This window comes from Xyrauchen texanus, chromosome 40, assembly GCF_025860055.1.
Source record: "Xyrauchen texanus isolate HMW12.3.18 chromosome 40, RBS_HiC_50CHRs, whole genome shotgun sequence".
NCBI classification, from domain to species: domain Eukaryota; kingdom Metazoa; phylum Chordata; class Actinopteri; order Cypriniformes; family Catostomidae; genus Xyrauchen; species Xyrauchen texanus.
In genome coordinates this window covers 19,802,922-19,816,373 of record NC_068315.1, presented here as the reverse complement: position 1 = coordinate 19,816,373, position 13,452 = coordinate 19,802,922, and the positions used below count along the sequence as shown (strand labels likewise).

At 40.4% G+C, this 13,452-nt stretch overlaps 1 pseudogene; it reads right to left on the bottom strand.

Annotated features, from left to right (window-relative positions):
* Nucleotides 1–518: 518 nt before the first annotated feature.
* The window catches only part of LOC127633921 (serine/threonine-protein phosphatase CPPED1-like), a 43,854-nt pseudogene continuing 30,920 nt past the window's right edge, over nt 519–13,452 (bottom strand).

Below are 13,452 nucleotides of genomic sequence, written 5' to 3'. Positions count from 1 at the left end.
CTTTTGGAATCTTCTAAGTCACAAGCGAGAGGTGAGGTCATTAATTATGTTTTTGGTGATCCACCCACGGAATAAGTGACTTGCTGTCCCGGTCACGGCAGCCACGTCTTTCAATAGTTACCATGGTGATTGCCTCTTTCCTTCTCTCAGAGATGGAAGAGAGTAATGAGCTGAGAAGTGCAAGGAGTGAACTCATCAGACTGTCTTCCAAAATCTTCAGTGCTATCAAACTACCATGTACCATACCACTGAATCGCTTTATTAGTATGATAAGGTGATTTGACTTTAATGTTTAAGGAACTCTCAGATGTATTTGCATAATTAAAGTGTAGAGACAGGTGATTTAAGTATCAAAGATTAAAGTGCCACTGGTTCACATTGATAATGCTTGGTGATGTATTTGGAAGGTGAGGCTCTTTTTATTTCAGTAAAAGAACACCTAAATGTACACACATCGGCTCAATTTGTTTTTGAAAATTAAGCTGTAACTGCATATATTTTGACTGTAGGTGTAGCGTTCAGACCAGCAGTTTCTTGAAGTCTTCATCCACTCTACTTTTAGATAATTGGTCAAGATTATGGTAGTGATGGATGATCTTATCTTCAGTAACCACCACCACTTCTCACACCATGAGAGTCATCCCCAACTGACAACCAATCGCTGAGCTCACCACCATATCCAGCCCATCATGGCATCCCCCTACTTTGCTGTGGTAGTGACCGGAGAAAACGGTTTTAACTCCTGAAACATAGTAAAAATTACATGAGATTAATATCATTGGTATCTGGGATGGGACACAATGGTCAACTATTCATCCAATTTTAATCAATTAGTGTGGCTGACTAGTATTTCTGACTAGTATTTCTAGAGTTTTGCTTGGATATACTGTGTGTATATAAATATATATATACCACAGTTAGTTCTGGTCCTCGAATCTGATTGGACGAGAGACATTCCATGAGCACTGATGGTCTGACACCATCAGCACTTGGACGCTTCACTGTGTGTGTGTGTGTGTGTGTGTGTGTGTGTGTGTGTGTGTGTGTGTGTGTTTATGTGTTTGTGTTGTTCTAAACTAAAGTGTAAGAGCAGTGCCGATCTGTTAGGAGTTACTGTCTTTATTTTTGAAACTACATATGTTAGCCAGCATGTGGTGGCAAAAGATGATTACATAGAACAGTGCTCTGTGATCGTTCGTATTACTAATACAGTACCAAAGCTAGGAAATAGCTTTAAACAGATTTAAACGGACAAAATCAGGATTAAGGATCATCACAGCTGAGAGACACAACTGATTTATTACAGTACTCAAGGTGCTTATCTTTTATCTGAGTTTCCACATTGGATACATACTGTTTAAAATGCCGGAGGACATCGCTGTTTCTATAGTGAATGACTCTTGCGCACTGGTGTATATATACATATAAATGTGTATATATACATTTAGTAGGTCTATATTATGAGTGTATATATATATATATATATAAGAGAAAAGCCCAAAAAAGTATTCTACAGCTCTCTCTGAGCCACAACATTAAAACCACCTGCCTAAAATTATGTAGGTCCCCCTCTTACCATCAAAACAGCGCCAACCCACATCTCAGAATAGCATTCTGAAATTATATTCTTCTCACTACAATTGTACAGATCAGAATTTGAAATTGTTATCTGAGTTACCGTAGACTTTGTCATTTCAAATCAGTCTGGCCATTCTCTATTGACCTCAGCAGATCAGCAGTTACAGAAATACTCAAACCAGCCCACCTGGCACAAACAATCACGCCACGCTTCAAATCACTAAGATAAAACATTTCCCCCATTCTGAAGGTTGATGTGAACATTAACTGAAGCTCCTGACCCATATCTGCAAGATTTTATGCACTGCACTGCTGCCACATGATTGGCTGATTAGACAATTGCATGGATGATTGTTGGTGCCAGATGGGCTGGTTTGAGTATTTCTGTAACTACTGATCTCCTATGATTTTCACGCACAACAGTCTCCAGAATTTACTCAGAATGGTGCCAAAACCAAAAAAACATCCAGTGAGTGTCAGTTCTGTGAATGGAAATGCCTTGTTGATGAGAGAGATCAGCAGAGAATAGTCAGACTGGTTTGAACTGACAAAGTCTACAGTAACTCAGATAACCACTCTGTACAATTGTGGTGAGAAGAATATCATCTCAGAATGCTTTTCTGGGATGTGGGTTGGTGCTGTTTTGGCAGCATGAGGGGGACCTACACAATAATAGGCAGGTGATTTTAATGTTGTGGCTGATCGGTGTTTCTATATATTCACTTTTTACTCCAGTTAATTTTTTTCAGGGTTTATTTTTCAAAGTTATTTTCCACATAGCCACATACCTTGAATCTTGGCTACATAAAAGCTATTAACATATTTTCACAATTATTGCCCAAGAAAAAAGATAGATACAGCCCCATCACTACCACCAAAACAAAATCTTGACCAGGGGTCTCCAATTAAAGTTCCAAACCGTCTGCTCTCTCCATTTCCATCCCAGCAAAGGTCTGGATAATAATAACTTAATTGGTGTCAGTAGTCAGTATGGCTATGAAACACACACACACACACACACACACACACACACAAACATATATATATAACTTCACATTGTCAGCAATAGTACTTTGTAAAAATAAAAACATTCCTAAACATTCATAATAGTCTCTTCAAATTTGGGTAGGATGAGGACATTTTGGGGCCCAGAGCAGCCAAATTGTTGGGGTCTGAAGGATCTTTTCTACCAAAAAATTTAAGCATTTAATAGAGTTCATCAGTTGAGGGCAACTGGATATGAATATTAAAAGGTAAGATTTTTTTTAAGCTGAATGACAGCAGTCCAGTTTTTGTATTTGAATATATTTTTTACATTCAGAATACATAGGCTTACCTATATATATGGGCAAAGGACTCCTTTTTATAGATCCAAAAATTCTGTATAGGGGTTCAGGGGTGTCCCCTGAAAGAAAATGTTTACAATTTATGTCTGAATTGACCATTTGTAAGCTGTAGGTATAAATTGGCTGACTATGAAATCCATATATATAGTGTCTCCACTACTGTTGTTAAAATAACCGCACATGCAACTCTACTTATCAGGGTTTATACGACACCTTGTGTCTATAGCAGGGAGAGAGAGGCAACGCAGTGGAACGGGGAGCAGGAATAAAGTGAGTTTGGCGTTAGAGAAAAATATGAATAAACGTGGTATGTACAGCTCTGTCGTTTTTACACTTTGCTGACTTAAACTGTAGAAATAAATCCAGGGTCAGTTCCCGGACCATGGTCCGCTAATTGGAGACCACTGATCTAGTTCTGTCTATAAATCTACACCAGAATTATTTATGGATTTTTATCTACATTTTAAATGTAAAACAATTTAGCCAGAAAACAAAAAAAAAAAAAAAAGGAAACCATTAAAGTATCATAACATTGTTTTTGCCAAAAAATATAGTAACTGATACATTGTACACATTTAAGACATTTAATATACCTGCGTTGATAAATTTTTTTACAACATGCCTGACCTGAATTTCATGTAAAAACCTTTGCCCTAAGAACACATTTAAGCCTTATGGTAAAATCTGCCTTAATAACATTGTTGACCATTTCCTTAATGTATGCCAGTGCAATTTCAATATGTTCACTTTTTTAATCAATACTATAACAAAAATATGATGAGCATTTATAAAAAAGTTTACCTTGGGGGGTAGAATTCTCAAAAAATATAATACTTTAAGAGGGTTTTGAACTGTAGGTGTTTGAAACCAAATTGACCAAATGACTGCTAGACACACACATTTCAGTATGTAAAGGGATCAATGGAAAGGAGGAGGCAAGAACCGGCTTGTCAATATAAATAATAGTTTAATATAAAACTTAAACAAAAGACAAACACACACACACACACACACACACACACACACACACACACACACACACACATGTTGTGTTTCCATGTTTTATGGGGACTTTCCATAGACATAATGGTTTTTATACTGTACAAACTTTATATTCTATCCCCTAAACCTAACCCTACCCCTAAACCTAACCCTCACAGAAAACTTTCTGCATTTTTACATTTTCAAAAAACATAATTTAGTATGATTTATAAGCTGTTTTCCTCATGGGGACCGACAAAATGTCCCTACAAGGTCAAAAATTTCGGGTTTTACTATCCTTATGGGGACATTTGGTCCCCACAAAGTGATAAATACACGCTCACACACACACACACACACACACACACACACACACACACACACACACACATGACGGACATGTCCGTAAACTATCTCTCTCTCCCGCACGATCATCTGCAGTCAACCTTTATCCCTCTCGGGAGGCTTGATTAGCCTAATACGGGACCGGGTGTGTAGGATCCTTCACCCTGCCACACAGTAATTACATCTTTGACATCAAATCGTATCATTACAGAGATAAAGCCTGTGTAACAACAGCCCCAGTCGCCCCATATACAGTACATGTCTTGAATGTTTTTTATTGTCCCGCCACTTTGTTACATATTTAAGACCCATGTAAGACTCTGTGTCAAATAAAAAGAAGTCTAATATTAGGCACATTTCAGATGAACCTGAAACCAGCCTAAATATAAAGATTTTGAAAATATGTAGTTTTTTACAGTCCTTATTGGTGTCTCAAACAAATGACACATTTGTCTTGTTTTGGATGTATTTAGTGGACAGTAATTGACAAGTTGAAAAAAAAGGTCTATCATCAAATTGGCCATTTGTAATGAAGCCACCATAAATAACCCTTGAAAGGTGCATAATCTGTGCACAGTCTTATTGAGATGTGCTCACGAACTGCAACTGAATCATTTGCATTTCTTGTTTGATTGTCCATGACTCCACACTGGTAGCCATGGGAGCTGACTGCAAATTCACATTGACATGGTGGGTTCCGCTTCACTTTCAGTTTTCCTTGTATTTCTGCATAACCATTGTGTCTTTTCTGCTCTCCTCAGCAGCAAAGACTGGGTCTTTGCTGTTCAGGAATTTTAAGCACTGGACCAAATGCAGAATCACTATAGTCCATCAAACAAGTCACCCAGAGAGTGCTAGGCACAAATGAGCTCTCTATTTTTGGAGGGAAGTGAGATTGGTGGTGACTCTTCAACACAGTTCAGGTAAGGTAGAATTCTGACAAAGGAGGTATACCCCCATACTGAGGTAATGGATGCATTTGGAAACAGGAAACAGAATGCAATTTCACATGAATCTTTCATACAGACAGAGAGCAAAGGTGCCAAAAATTGCAGCATGGATGGTAAGACAGGAGAATGTACAACAAAAACAAAATATGATATATATATAAAAATAAAAAACAATGTTGCATGCTATAATTATAGATTGTTGCTTGCTTGTAGAGTTCATCTAAATTTCACAAGTTGTTCTATGTGCAGATAATAGCTATCTGCAAGCTCTAATGGACATAAAAGACAAGAATGATGCTAATGTAATCACAAAAACAAGAACCATTAAAGCTACCTTGACACTTGGTGCAGCACAAAATGGCAAAAAGCTTTTAGAATAATAACCAAATCATTCAGATTAATCATAATTGCATATAAATGAATTCAATGGGACGATTATGAAAATTTTGTGAACATTCTGACATCATTTATTCATCCTCATGTTGTCCCAAACTCATATAACTTTCTTGCATCCATGGAAAACCAAAGGACATGTTTGGCAAAATGAAAGTCTCAGTCACTGTTCAAATCATTGGAAAAGTGATGCAATGTAGGTGAATGGTGACTGTCAGTCCCTAACTTTCTGCCTATCATCTCCTTTTATGTTCAACTGAGGACTGAAAATCATACAGGTTTGTAACAACATGAGGGTGAGTAATGACGACAGAATTGTCTTTTTTTGGGGGTGAACTATGCCTCTTAAAGGGCATTGACAGCGATTTGCAGCAACAAATAAATGTAATGGTTAGTGTTGTAACCTCCGTTCCCTGATGGAGGGAACGAGATGTTGTCAAATGTAGTGACACACTGGTCTGTGGGTCTTCAGACCGGGAAGAACACCAATTTGCGAAAAAATGCCACTTGAGGGCGTAAAGCTGCCCTGGTAGAGGGAGCTCTGGCTTGGTTGATCATTTCTAGGTCACTAGACGTAGGTGGTAGGTTACTCAGACCTTCTGCGTCCCGTCCAGGGGCCAGACGTGGAGATTCCAGAGGTCTAGGCGTGGATGCCAGTGGGTGCCCGTCCCTGGGAAAGAAGGTGCTTCCTTAGGGGAATTTGCCAGGTATGTGCTGTCGCGAGGAGCGTGAGATCCTAGAACCAAGTCAGAGTGGGCCGGTAAGGAGCCACTAAGGTGACTTGCTCCTCGTGCTCCCTGACCTTGCACAGCACCAGTGCAAGAAGGCTCACTGGGGGAAATGTGTACTTGCGCAGCCCCCGGGGCCAGCTGTGTGCCAACGCGTCTGTCCCGAGAGGGGCCTCTGTCAGGGAGTACCAGAGAGGGCAGTGGGAATTGCCTTGGGAGGCAAAGAGGTCTACCTGTGCCATGCCAAACCGGTCCCAATTCAGCTGGACAACTTGGGGGAGGAGCCTCCACTCTCCACTGGGTGAAACCTGTCGCGACAAAGTGTCCGCTGTCATGTTGAGTTTGCCGGGTATATGAGTGGCATGCAGCGACCTGAGTTGTAATCTCTGCACGTAAGGCGCTGGTATTCTCGGCGCGCATCGAGGTGGAGCGAATACCGTTGAAATGAGGCGGGAGCCTGGCAAATTGAATTGCGTAGCAGAGTCGGATGGTTCTGGCCAACCAACAAGACGGGTTGGACAGCGAAAGCCATGCATCCAGACTCCGCGCGAGAGGGGGCACTAGAGGGGAGAACTTTTTCGATGTACCGGGTGGGGCTTTGCGGCGGGGGGAGGCAAAAGTGCGTCCCGAGGCTTGGGTGCTAAGAAAAGATTCAAAGCACTTACCGTGCTCCACGCACACGGCATGGGGCGGGTTAGAGACTGAGGAAGAGGTCCTGGAAAGGCATCTTTGGAACTCGTCAGCGCTGGCCTGCTGGGCTTAGCAGTCGCGGGTCTGGGGAACCGGGACTGTAGGATTTTGGAGCCGAGCGCCGTGAGAATGGCACTCACCGGCTTGATGACCCAGGTAGTGAGGAAATCGCTCTTTTATTGAGAATGTGGGTACTGCAGCCTGAAGGGGGTGTGACAAAGGAAAATAAGTGGGAGTGGCACCCTGACCCGAGGCACCAATTGCCAAGCCGTGAAGGCTGTGGGGAGGACGGAGGGTTCCTGTCCAACCCGACACTCACGGCAGCCCGGGAAAGCATGTCGGCCATCTGCGCATCAGCCTCAGACTGGGCGGGCTGACCCGAAGGTGCTAGCCCAGTTGACTCATCTGTGTCAGACGCCTGAACGCTCTCCAACGCAGCAGCGATGTCATCATCCAATTCGGGGGGCTCAAGGAAGAATGCAAGCTGGCCGTGAGGCAAGCTGCACTCACCTCAAGCCCGGACGGAAGCAAGGGAGCGTGCCGGGGGGCGGGTTGTTCGTAGGGATTTACCCGCCGAATACTAACCTGCTGCCATCCCCAAATCGCCTCCATCACCAGCCGGGTTGTCCTCAATCCCGTGGGAAGAAGGAACGACGTGGGGGGGGCGACTGAAGTGGCATGCACTTTAAGAAATGGAAGCTTCAACACTGCCATGGTCATGTTCTCACAGTGAGTACATGAACCATCCACAAACGCTGCCTCAGTGTGATCGCTACCCAGGCACACGAGGCAGCATCTATGACCATCAGTCTTGGAGAGGTATCGGCCACATCCAGGAACTACACAGAGGCAGAAGGACATCTTTAAAAAGACGCGTCCAGAAAAGGACGTTCAATGCCTGCTTCTGTATTGCTCTTTGTGTAAAGTCTTTTAGAGAAAACAAAACTCTTTTAGGAGGAACACTCTTTTTAGAGGGAAGCACTGTCAAAGCGCCCAGGGGCGTGGACTGCACAGCGTGCAGAGAGGGAGAAATACACTGGTGATGCACCATAGATCCAACAGCAGTGCTTCTCCAACAGAGGTGAGTGCAACAGTAGTGAGATTCAGCTTGCTGCTGTACAACCGCTCGGCTCCGAAGTAAAAATCTGACTGACAGACACACGCCGGCTTCCCTTTATACCCGTATGTCCGGGGGCGGAACATGCAAATTCTGTCTACCAATTTCTCATTGGCCTTTACTCAAGTTCAGAGGTATGCAAGGCTCTCAAGAAAGACCCTTGTGTCACTACATTCGACACATCATCGAGTGAGTGACAGAAGGGGAACTGTAAGTCATTAATTTTCAATGGAAGTTGCCAATTTTGTGTGAACGGGGTTTCATGATATTTCAAATGCAAGATGTTACTTGTTTATTTTTCTTGTCTTATCATCAAGAATGTTTCTGTGCTGTTTGGACATTGTTTTACTTTGTATGCCCTAAAAATCAGTGTCTCAGCGTGCTTGCAGTCGCTTCTTTTCTCGGTTGTGATTTTTGGCTGTGAACATATCAGTGAGTCCATACTCCCACCAGTCCTGTTATCAGGCTGATTAACAAGCTGTGATCTCTTAACAACAAACAGTGCTGTTGTGGATTTAGTTGTCAAGATCTGCTGTAAATTCAGACCACTCAATGCTCTGTTCGATGTGAGTTTTTGCATGTTTATCTGGATAAGTCCATCTGAAGATGATCAAAGAATATCATCCAAGTGGTGACTGTGGGATTCTCCTCTAATGCCCACACTTGCAGTAATATGAACAGAATTTAATAAAATATGGCAGTGATCCTCACTGTTTTCACATAGTTCAGTGCCTCCAAAAAGTATTTGGACACTTATTTCTTACTTAATGTCTGAATGTCTTTGCAATAGTTAGAATATATCAAGTAGCATTTACTGTACAAACCAATGATGTTAGACATTTTCTTAGAACTCATCTCGCCATTAGCCATTTTTGCAATTACATTTAAGGTATGAATGAAGTCTGTTCCCCTTAAATTCACAAAGGTGTCCAAGCAGAGTAACCACATTTGAAGTGCCTTGTATTAAAGATGAATATTATTATTACAGCGCCACTAGTGCCACCAAACAGAATTGCATAAATAAACATTGTTTTCAAAATAGCTTTCCATATATGGCCCCCATCTGCCATTGATCAAACAAAGAGACCCCACCCCCAATTCATACCATTGGTTGAGTAAAGTTGTTGGGGCAGATCTAAGCAGGTCGCTCAAAACAAGCAGAAATGTTCATAGTGCCACAGACACAGTGCTTACATTTTTGGTGAAAATGTACCTATTAATGGCTTACTTGATGTCTGCATATTAAGCTGGGATTTTGTATTTTAACACAGAAAAAGTTTCATGCTTTAATTATGGACTTGCTCCACAAAGTTTGACAACAAGAAAGCGTCCAAATATGTTTTGCCTTAATTTTAAACAATATATTGGTTGTTTTATGATTTTAAAAATGTTAAATGTTTTACTTGACTGTGTTTGTTTTATATTTTTTGTTATATAAAAAGTATGATATATTATAATGCAAAGACATTCATACATTTTTAAATGTATGAAAAGTGTCTTAATACTTTTTTGGTCCACTGTATATTTCTTCCTTACAGCTACTCATGAAATGTTTTCCCACTGCTTACAAGGACTTATTTCCATCTCCTTACCTGCTTTTTTTCTCACATGTTGCAGATTAATTTATTTGCCTTTTAATTAATGGGCTCATTACTGCAAGAATAGTAGTATCTAGGGATCAACAAGCCTTTTGGCTGCAAGAGGTGAGATTCGCTGAGAATGAGAGACAATAGAAATTACTAAAAATACACATTCACATAAAATTAGTAGAGGTGTTATTCTTATATATATTCTTATCTAGCCCAATAAGGAAGCATGATGATGTTCTGGGTTCATCTCTCTTGAGACACACTGAATGCTGTACTAGAGCCTCTATTCCCAGCCAAAGAAGTAACAGATCTGCCAAATTTGGATGATATGTAAATCCTCAGTCTCGTCTATTCAAACAACTCAGACTGCATTAACGGTTTAGTTTGAGGGCTGTGTGTGTGTGTGTGTGTGTGTGTGTATTTATCACTTTGTGGGGACCAAATGTCCCCATAAGGATAGTAAAACCCGAAATTTTTGACCTTGTGGGGACATTTTGTCGGTCCCCATGAGGAAAACAGCTTATAAATCATACTAAATGATGTTTTTTGAAAATGTAAAAATGCAGAAAGTTTTCTGTGAGGGTTAGGTTTAGGGGTAGGTTTAGGTTTAGGGGATAGAATATAAAGTTTGTACAGTATAAAAACCATTATGTCTATGGAAAGTCCCCATAAAACATGGAAACACAACATGTGTGTGTGTGTGTGTGTGTGTGTGTGTGTGTGTGTGTGTGTGTGTGTGTGTGTGTGTGTGTGTGTGTGTGTGTGTGTGTGTTTCTGCCTATTTGTGTGCTGTCATTAGGCCACTGAGAAAAATTATTCACCAAACTCTGCAAACTCTTGCATGACAGAAAGAAGTACAATATGATTTTTGTGCAAAGAGAATATTGCTTATGCCTCACACCCATTTATCACTGTAGGTTGCTTTACAGCTCTCTAAATGAGGGACAGAGTAACGTGTGTGGTGTAATTATGATTTAATCCAAATATGCGTAAAAGGCGACTGGCTGGCAATTTCAATCACATTGATGCCTGTACACAGTGAAGCTATTTCACATGAGGAAAGACATTAAAAAAAGGCAAATATTACATGATTGTCACTTGCAATAGAGATCAACTCTCAAGGATGTGTGCTTTTTTCATGGTTTATCATTTTAATGGAAACAAATTACAAGCAAGAGAAGAACATATTTGACCTACAGTAATACTAAGTAGATTTGTTTCACAATAGCAAAAAACACAGGACAAGCAACGGAGCAAAGTTTATGGAATTGTATTATCTGCAATATTCCTTAAACCAATGAGAGGTGTCCAAAGATATAAGACCCTGTCACTTTCATAAGTTCAATGTGCTAAATGGTTCCAATAGTCTTTTTGAGACCCTAGAATACTCCCTCTTATAATGCAATACCTTGATAAACACAAAAATGACAGCTGACACTTTCCTTATGGATGTCTGATAAAAATGGGCACCCTATAACCTCCACAACCTGATACACAAAACAAACTATTCTTCATTTTCTGCCTAAAACAACATGCTCGCCCAGCCTAGCAACAATTCTCAACTGATGACAAAAGTTCCTTTGATTAACCAAAGCCTGCACTAATTCTACTGACTTGCACTGAATGAGAGCCTCAGGCCAGCAGAAATAGCAGAGGAAACACTTGGCTTATCCCTCCTAATTAACACACTACAAGATAACACTACTGGCAGTGTGAGAAATGTTGAATGGTAATTTAAAATGAATCAGTTTTACTTTAAAATGAGGGTTCAAAAATACAGGTTGGATTTTAAAATGGAATAAGCACTCTTTTTCAGCTTGTCTGTTTATTGTAGTTGTTGAGAGCATGACTGGAGATTTACCAATAAGACTGAAGCAAGGATATTTGCAAAGCACAAAGAAGCAAAACCTTTACTTTTAATCAATACTGGTTATTTTTAGCCCTAAAATTATAGGCTTATGAAAGAGGCCATGAGGATGGACCCGAGAGGAAAACAAAAAATGTCAAATGGTTTTATATTTCTGTGCATGTGAATGAGGTGTCCCAGTATTCAGCTGTTCATGATGTACTGTAACTAAATAACTTGGCCATCCACATTAAACATTTATGTTCCAGGCAGCACCAGAAATGCACTTGTTATATATATATATATATATATATATATATATATATATATACTGTATATATATATATATATATATATATATATATATATATATATATATATATATATACTGTATATATATATATATATATATATATATATATATATATATATACACAGTACTGTGCATAAGTCATAAAACACATAGGATGTTTAAAAAACCATTTATCTTAAAATAGTTACTTATATCTTCAGCTTTAGTGTGTCAATAGGAAATATACATTTTAGACACCAAAACATTCCTTTTGCAAATAGAATAGAATAGAAGAACAGGGAGCCCTGCAACAGATGGCATGGTCCCAACAGTGCACAGATGGCAGATGCTCACGTCATCCTAAGACCGTGACCGGGCTACGTGCCCATGGTTCCTATGACCCCTTTGAGGGACCAGGTCGTGAACCTGCAAGCGCTGCCCGCGTGCTTTGCGTATCTATGTGGACCGCACACAGGCCTTTAGATGCTCTGAGCAGCACTTTGTCTGCTTTGGCGGACGGCAGAAAGGGAACGCTGTCTCCAAACAGAGGTTAGCTCATTGGGTTGTTGATGCTATTTCCCTAGCCTATCATACCCAGGCCATGTATAGTACTTTGTAAAAGAAGAAAAAAGCCCATCAATGTCAAAACAGTCTCTTTAAAACTGGGCAAGGATTAGGACATTTGGGCTCCTGAGACAAAGCCAAAGTAGTGTGGGGTTTGGGGGATCTTCTATCAAAAGATTAAAATATTAAAGTTCAATCGAAAGCACTTCGTTATAAATATTATAAAATAAAATCAACTGTTCATTTTGAAGCTGAATGACAACAGTCCAGTATATGTGTTTGAATATTTTTAGATACTCAAGGGGCATAGAAGGCCTTATGACTATTAAGGAAATATATTGTTTGGGGGTTATGGGGTATCCCCTGACAACAAACAATATACAGCACAATAGTGAAGCTTAAAATACTGTTAAGTAAAAAGTTAAGTAGGCCTATAAATTGTCATACTATCAAATAATGGACATTTTCTCATGAGAACTCCACTATGCTACTAGTACAATCACATTTTTGATTGTTTTTTCTTGCCATTTATGCAAGAGATGATCTTTGATTAAAACTGAAAAAGGAAGAAATAATGTTTGTTTTTTTTGGAATGCCCAATACCCAATGTGCTCTAGGTCCTTGTGATGGCGTATGACTCACCTCAATCAGGGTGGCGGAGGACAAATCTTAGTTACCTCCTGACTGAGACATTCAATCCGTGCATCTTATCATGTGGATTGTTGAGATGTTACCGCAGAGACATAACGTGTGTGGAGGCTTCACACTATTCTCCGAGGCATCCGTGCACAACTCACCACATGCCCCACCGAGAGCGAGAACCACATTATAGTGACCACAAGGAGGTTACCCCATGTGACTTTACCCTCCCTAGCAACCAGCCCAATTTGGTTGCTTAGGAAACCTGGCTGGAGTCACTCAGATTGCCCTGGGATTCAAACTCACGAACTCCAGGGGTGGTAGTCAGCGTCTTTACTTGCTGAGCTACCCAGGCCCCCCAAAAAACGTGATAGTTTAAACTCAAGTCACTCTG